The sequence below is a fragment of the Halichoeres trimaculatus genome, unplaced genomic scaffold (assembly GCF_033239565.1).
Source record: "Halichoeres trimaculatus isolate MK-OKI-2021-1 unplaced genomic scaffold, fHalTri1.1 fHalTri1_scaffold_27, whole genome shotgun sequence".
Lineage (NCBI taxonomy): Eukaryota > Metazoa > Chordata > Actinopteri > Labriformes > Labridae > Halichoeres > Halichoeres trimaculatus.
In genome coordinates, this window is record NW_027437205.1 from 550688 (window position 1) to 559020 (window position 8333).

Below are 8333 nucleotides of genomic sequence, written 5' to 3' on the forward strand. Positions count from 1 at the left end.
TCAGATTTATTTTTTGCAAGTGCACAAATCCACTGTTGCGAGTGCTCAAATCGCAATTTCTGCACTCTCACTTTTGCTCCTGTTTTTCTGAGATCTTTGGTGCAAAACAAATCTGAAGTCTCAGTAAAAGATACCCAGAAATTTGCGTATGTGTAACAAAAAAAATTGCATTCACAAATAAAAGTGCTTTAAGAGTTGTGTAGTTGAAGAATTTTTTTTTGCATACCTGAAGATATTTTTTTTCTGCAAATACATTTCAACAATTACAGGTCTTCAGATTTATTTTTTTGCAAGTGCACAAATCCACTGTTGCGAGTGCTCATACAGCATTTTCTGCACTCTCACTTTTGCTCCGGTTTGTCTGAGATCTTTGATGCAAAAGTAATTTGAGCACTTGCAGGATACAGAGGCGGGGTCTGTTGGAGAATGGCTGCTACTATGACCAATCAGAGCACGGCCCACCTTGGCCAATCAGAGCGGGGCCACCCTGGCAGGTCAGAGCGCTTGCGCGTGGACATGGAGTGAATCTACCAACAAGACCCTTCGCCGCCAGCATCAAGTGATTTAAGGTATTGCAAACCATAGTACTTTTAACTTACAGGATAAGTATGCACACTGGTCGCTCAGTGAGCAATGTAAATAGCTAAACATGACCGCCTTGAAAGGATTAGCTTCTTGTGTTTGCTATAAACTTAGCAAGCTAACAAACAAGTTCATATAAATTAGCCTCCCGTTCCCGTTAAAAACACCCCTGGACATATTGAGCCTCTTTGCTAGCATGAACCATGCCTCACATTTTTTTTTCTATTTTACCATGTAGAAAATGACAGCAGGGTGGGTCCTCTCAGGTGAGTACATTATCATGGCCAATGTTCTGAGACGATAATAGCTAAAGGTTTTGTTAGCCAGTCATATCGAAGTATCTCAGGACTTATCTGGGCATAATCAACAGATTTTTAAGACCAACTGACCTATCAATAAAAATAAAAATGCCATACCATAATTAAAGCTCATAAGAAACCTACAACCACGAGAAAACTCAAAACCCAAACAACCACATTATGAGTTATGCAAGTTAAATGTACTGTACATTGTAATATTAAGTATCAAATAATATACAAAACCCTTATCTTTCTAGAGTACCACTGAAATTGAGGCTGCAGTACGTGCACTTCTGAGCACAATTAACAGTGCACAAGCTCAGCCCTTCACCTCTGGGCTTGTCACTCCCAGGACTGGAAGACCAACCAGTGTCCATCAGGAGATGTAACGGCAAGTGTCCACTATATTTAAATCATGTTATTGTTGTTTTATCTTAAGCTGTGAAGAAATTCTCAGATACACACTTTTATTAGGGGAGATTGGGGACAGTTGCAACAGGGGACGGTTGCAACAAGCCTTATTTCTCTAATCAGAAACATGCTAGAGTGATGACACTCACACTGCACATGCTCAGTTAGACCCTCTACCCACCAAGAAGAGAGAGGCCATATTGAGCATCTGGTCCTGCTTTTCTCAAGTAAAGTTGTTTTGGAGGTATGAAAATAGCTTTTTTCATGAGCTGTTTAGTCATACTGTCCTGACCTTATGTATGAATGAATCCAAACCTATCTAGTTTGAATCACTGTTTGTTGACTATTAAATGAAGCTTAGCGGAAGTTCAATCAGAAAGACTATCTTCCTGGCATGCCCCTTTTCTGTCTCTGTCTTTAACCGCTTCCTCATAACTCCACCTCTCATCTCCTTTTTCTCCCAATCACAGTCAGTCACCTATTCTCTCTCAGCCAATCCGTCGTAGCTGTCATATTTAAATATGCTCTCTCTCTCTGCAGCCGGTCAGCTGTCATTCAGCGAAAAGGTGACGTGTCAAATCGTATGGCTCTTACTTTCGTATTGTTTCTCTGTGTTTTTGCCGCTTGCTGCATCATGTCCGACACCGACTCCGATACCATGCTGGAGCACCTGAATCCATCTGGCGAACTCTTGCTCGAAGCAGCCCAGTCCTCTTCAGCGCAACGCCGGAGTGTTCGTATCGCTCAAGCCGAGTATGAGTTCTTATACTCTCAGCTAAAAGCTAGCGGCATCTCCCCAGCCCCCGGGCTTCAGCTGTCTCAGCTAAAGGAGCTGGCAAGTTTGGTATCTATCAGCGGCTCTCCCAACGGTTCCTCAGCCTCAGGCGGAGAAGCTGCCGGACCCTCAGTGTCCTCCCGCGGGCGTAAGCGATCCAGGTCTGCGGCCACCATCCGTCCGAAAAAGAGGATTTCTTCTAGAGCAGCTTCTGCCGCTGCTTCAAACCCAGCCGAGTTTCCCGCCGCCCATTCGGCTCCTCCTGCTGCAGCTGCCGTCGGCACCGCTCCTCGTGCTGCGGCCGCTCCTCCTGCTGCCGATGGCGTCTACACCGCTCCTCCTGTGGGCACTGCTGCTGGCGCTGCTGCCGCCGCTGGCGCTCCTCCTGTGGCCGCTGCTGCTGGCACTGCAGCTGCCGCTGCTGCTGCAGCTGCCGCTCCTCATGCTGCGGCTGTCCAGGATATCATTCTATCTAACATTCAACAACTGGTGAGATCTGTCCAAAACATTGACTCTCGTCTCAGGAGCGTAGAATCTGCTTCAGCTCCCTCGCTCCAGTCTGTTGTTTCTCTGCCGGCCATTAACAACTCAATAGTCTCGCCACCTCAAAGTCTGGCATCCGCTGTTCCCGCTCCCATGATAGGTAGGCCTTACATTCCCACAGCAGCAAACATTTCTCCGAGTCTTAGACAAAAAATCCTGCAAGGTAAATACGTCAACCTGGTTAGCATCATCCTTCCATCTCCAGAGTGTGATCAAAAAATCTCTTCTAACGAGAATGTGTCAGTCATTCTTAAATCATCCGATCCCCGTATGTCCAGAGATCTCTCCATAGGGGAGTTTCTCGTAGCGTTCGGGATATACAGAGATGTCATCTGTGCTGTCTATCCCGAACGTAGAATAGAACTAGATGCTTATCTAGCACTGATCGGCGACCTCAATATCAGATACGGAAAAAATCTCTTCTATCAATATCACAAAGCTTTCGCTAACAAGGCTGCTTTGCACATTTCTCAATCCAATTTGCTACTTAACTGGTCAGTATTAGATTCTGAGATCCTCATCATGCTCATCGGGGGCTCCCAGGCCGTGTCCTGCCACCTATGCGGCAATTTAGGTCACCCTCAGTCCCTGTGCCCTCAGCTGCCTTTCACGCAACAAGCCTCTCGATCGGCAGATCCTTCCTCCTCCAGTGCTCCTTCGGCGCCATCTATGACTGACAAACGCGGTAGAAAGGTGGAGTTTTTCAACAACAAGCCAATATGCAATAACTTCAATGAGAATATTTGTACTTACCCAGACTGCTTTTTTCTCCACGTTTGCAGCGCGTGCAAGGATGCGCACCCCAAATCAGTGTGCCCCCGCCGTCTGATCCCAGTGCGTCTGGCACGCGCTCAGCAATCAAACCGGCGCAACTCAAAAAACTCCTGAAAATCCATCCATCTACTCCATTAAACGTTCAAGCCCTGGCAGCAGAACTGTTAAATCACCCTGACTCTTCTTTCACTAATCACCTGCTCACCGGACTGTCTCAAGGGTTTCGTGTGGGCGTCGTCGCCCTCCCGGACATTAATTTTGTTTCAAAAAATTTGCAGTCCGCCACGAATGAACCAGATATTGTGACTCAGCTGCTAGGGAAAGAGCTCAATAAAGGTTACTTGATCGGCCCCTTTGACTCCCCTCCTTTTCCAGTGTTTTGCACCAGTCCCATAGGTGTGGCCACCAGAAAATACTCTGGCAAGAAAAGGCTCATTTTCGATTTGTCAGCTCCGCGCTCAGGCCCCATTATGAGCGTCAATAGCCTCATTCCTCCCGTTCCTTTTTCTTTGCATTATTCTACCGTGGACAACGCCATCAAATTAATAAAAATAGCCGGTAGGGGAGCCTGGTTATCTAAAGCAGATATCACCGATGCCTTTAAAATCGTCCCCATCCATCCTTCTCAATGGCACCTCTTCGGCGTTAAGTGGGACCAAAAATTTTATTTTGCTGTTAGACTTACTTTCGGCTGTAGGAGTAGTCCTTTCATTTTTAATCTTGTCTCTGAGGCCCTCTGCTGGATTTTGCTAAATAACATCAGACTCCCAGCAGTGCTCCATCTTCTGGATGATTTTCTGCTCATTGATCCCCCTCATGACAACTCCTGTTCCTCCCTGACTAAATTAAAGCAGTTGTTTAACAAGCTCGGCGTGCCTCTCTCTGATGAGAAAACTTTAGGCCCCGCTACATCTTTAGAATTTTTAGGCATCACACTCGATACCTCAGCCATGAAAGCTTCTCTTCCAGAGCAGAAACTCGAACGCATTCGTAGCATCTGTCAGTCCCTCTCATCTTCAGGTTCCTTTTCAAAACAGCAGTTACTGTCTCTTCTGGGTCATCTTAACTTCGCAATGCGCATTATTCCTCAGGGTCGCTCCTTCATTTCTAGGCTGTTAGATTTGGCCTCCTCCGTCCCAAATCTACACGATCAATTAAAGCTAGACGAAGGCTGCCGCTCCGACTTGAAATTTTGGTCGGAGCTGCTAGATCAGTGGAACGGCATTTCGTTCTTCTACGACGACATCGTGCACTCTTCCGACGCCATTCAATTTTTCACGGATGCGGCCCCATCCGTAGGTTTTGGGGGGTTTTATCAAGGCCAGTGGTTCGCTGATCACTGGTCCCCTTCTTTTTCAGAGCTAGATTTTTCTTCTGCTCTCTACGAGATTTATCCCATCGCCGTAGCATGCCACGTCTGGGGTCATCTCTGGCATGGTAAACGGATTGCGGTGCTCTGCGATAATCAAGCCGTAGTGGAGATAATTAACAAAGGTCGTTCTTCCAGCTGCGCAATCATGCCCTTCATGAGGCGAATCACCTGGTTATCAGTTAATCTTAATTTCATTATCACCGCTCGCCACGTGCCTGGTCAATTTAATGCCATTGCTGACTCACTGTCCCGTTTCAAATTTCAGGTTTTCCGGAATCTCTGCCCGGATGCCAATACTCAACCTACACCTGTCCCCTCTCTGAACGAGCTGGCCCTGTATTAGTTAATCCCCTTCTTTCCCCGTTTCTGTTATCCGCAAGATATTATATGAGGAAAGGGCTAGCAGCTTCCACGTTAAAATTGTATGATTTTGCTTGGATCACCTTTGCAACTTTTTGTTTCAACATTAATGTTCCATTAAAACCTGTTCACATCATAAACATCTGCGCTTTTATCACTTACTGCTCCGATGTTCGCCATTTCAAGCCGCAGTACATCCGTGGCTTGCTCGCTGGTATTCAGTTCAACATTAGATGTCATGATCCCTCCTTTCCCAGCCTTTTTTCAAACCCCTCAATTAAGCTTTTGCTCAAGGGCATCTCGAAATGTTTTCCCTCTAAGCCAAACAATAGAAGACCCATTACCCTTTCCATTCTACATCGAATTTTGTCTGTTCTTCATGAAGGTTTATTTTCCCCGTATGTTGATGCACTTTTAAGCAGCGTGTTTTTACTCGCATTTTACGGATTCTTGAGAATCAGTGAATTTACCACTCCTTCTCTTGCCTTCAACCCCTCAGTAGATATTTCCTTTTCCGATTTAACTTTTTCTCCTGGACACTATAATCTCTTCCTCAAACATTCAAAAGCAAAAGGTGCATGCTCCATAATCATCTCTCAAATCGACTCTCCTTTTTGCCCGTATAAGGCTATGGTTAAATATTTACGCCTCAGATCTGCTGCTGGTCCTTCTCCTCTTTTTCTCACCCCTGATAATAATCCCATGTCGAAAACTTGGTTTAATCTTCATCTCAGAAAAGTGCTCATCTCATGTAAACTCTCGCCCCTTCATTATTCTAGTCACTCATTTCGCATAGGTGCTGCCACTACAGCAGCAGCACAAGGCATCCCGTCTTCTTCACTCCAGCAGATGGGCCGTTGGTCTTCCTCTGCTTATACTTCGTTCATTCGTCCTGACTCCACCTCCATTCTGGAGGCTCAAAGATCCCTGAAACCCTGATTCGTAAGTAATTCATTTCTCTGGTGGTGGTGCTGCTTTTAGCTGCAGTTTACTCTGTGGTCATTCTTTCACTCATTTTTAACAAGTTTGATGTTCTGTCGTAAATCTCCGCCATCTACTTTCATCTACTTTTTCTCTGTCGTCATTCCTTTAAAACAAATAAATAAATAAATAAATAATAATTATTATAATAATAATAATATATAAACCTACATTCTTCCATTTTATTCTCCAACTAATATCATCTTCGTTTTCAGCAGCTGTCTCACAGCCTCCTACTGATCATTGCCTCTTCATCAGTAGCGTATCACGGCACCCGGCTTGGTTCCTCTCCATCATCAGTCGTTTCTCAACTTCCTGTTCTGCCCCTGCCTATCATATCTCTATTCATTTATACTATCTAGCTAACTTCACACTGTTCGTTTTCTCTATCAGCAGTTGTCTCGCTGCATTCGACTAATCATCTCCTCTCTACCAGCAGCGTCTCACAGCATTCGGCTGGACTTCCTCTCTCTATCGACAGCTGACTCTCAGCATCCTGCTGTCATCTTCTCTCCATCAGCCGCTGTCTCACAGCATTCGCCTGATCATCTCCTCTCTATCAGCAGCTGTCTCACAGCATCCGGCTGATCATCTCCTCTCTATCAGCAGCTGTCTCACAGCATTCGCCTGATCATCTCCTCTCTATCAGCAGCTGTCTCACAGCATCCGGCTGATCCTATCTCTATCAGCAGCTGTCTCCCAGCGTTCGGCTGTTTTCTCCTCTCTATCAGCCGCTGTCTCACAGCATCCGGCTGATCATCTCTCTATCAGCAGCTTCTCATAGCATTCGACTGGTTTCTCCTCTCCACCAGCAGCTGTCTCACAGCATCCGGCTGATCATCTCTCTATCAGCAGCTTCTCATAGCATTCGACTGGTTTCTCCTCTACAACAGCAGTAGTTTCAACACTTCCAGTTTATCCTTATCTCTCATATCTCTATTCGTCTATCTCATCCTGCTAATATATTAAATGTCCTTTTTATCAGCTGCTGTTCACAGCGTCCGACTGTATACCCACTACATTAGTAGCGGTCGCATAACATCCAGCAAACTGTCCTACGTTCATACCTGCATTCGCTCATCTTTCCGGCTAATACTATTCTGTTCTTCTTTGCCATTATCAACTATTTTACAGCATTTGGCTCATATGCCCTCTCCGTCAACTGCTAATCACAGCAACCCAGGCTGATTCGTTTTACCTTTCTACATTGATCGTCTTTCTTTTCTGGTTAATATTTATTTAATTTTGTCTCTACTATCTGCAACTGTTTCTCAGCCTCCAAGTGATATCTTCTCTCCAGCAGCGCTTTCAGCTATTTGGCTGATTTCTCTTTTCTTCCCTGTTCTCTCGTTTTCTCCTTAGCTGCCTTATCTCAATTTGTTATCAATGTCATTTCTTTCTAAATCAATCCTTGACCAGTCCGTTTTCATTATGAATCACTTCACTTCTCTTCCTCAGTGTTATTCATATTTCATAAATTGTGATTCACTTTGCAAATTTCGATGTCCTTTAATTCCTGTCTCTTTTTCTGTTTAGCGTCAAGTTTCAGGTATGGTATACCTTATCTTGGGGGGAAGTTCACGGGAGCATCAATCATTCCTCATGCTCCTGAAACGATCACTTCCTGCGGGGTCTAAGCGCCAAAGACTTTTTCACTCATCAATTCTTTATCTGTTTCATTAAAATTGGTCACTCATACTATTTGTCTTCTCTTCCTTATTAGTCTTTCCTGATTGAAATGAAGCTTAGCGGAAGTTCAATCAGAAAGACTATCTTCCTGGCATGCCCCTTTTCTGTCTCTGTCTTTAACCGCTTCCTCATAACTCCACCTCTCATCTCCTTTTTCTCCCAATCACAGTCAGTCACCTATTCTCTCTCAGCCAATCCGTCGTAGCTGTCATATTTAAATATGCTCTCTCTCTCTCTGCAGCCGGTCAGCTGTCATTCAGCGAAAAGGTCCTCAAACCCACCTCCACCCCTTTACCACCCCATCAGGTCTCGGTCATCCCTCAAGTCTCAACTCAAGCATCTCACTCCTTCACCACCACCAGTGTCTAGGCTCCGGGGGGAAGTTCACGGGAGCATCAATCATTCCTCATGCTCCTGAAACGATCACTTCCTGCGGGGTCTAAGCGCCAAAGACTTTTTCACTCATCAATTCTTTATCTGTTTCATTAAAATTGGTCACTCATACTATTTGTCTTCTCTTCCTTATTAGTCTTTCCTGATTGAAATG

General features: G+C 45.1%; 1 long non-coding RNA gene across 1 annotated transcript; it reads left to right on the forward strand.

The window, feature by feature from the left end:
• Positions 1–488: 488 nt before the first annotated feature.
• LOC141786423 (uncharacterized) lies at positions 489–1264 on the forward strand. The gene is made up of 3 exons (XR_012597758.1): positions 489–569; positions 821–848; positions 1139–1264. It is a non-coding gene; the product is annotated as an uncharacterized LOC141786423 (long non-coding RNA).
• Positions 1265–8333: the final 7069 nt, after the last annotated feature.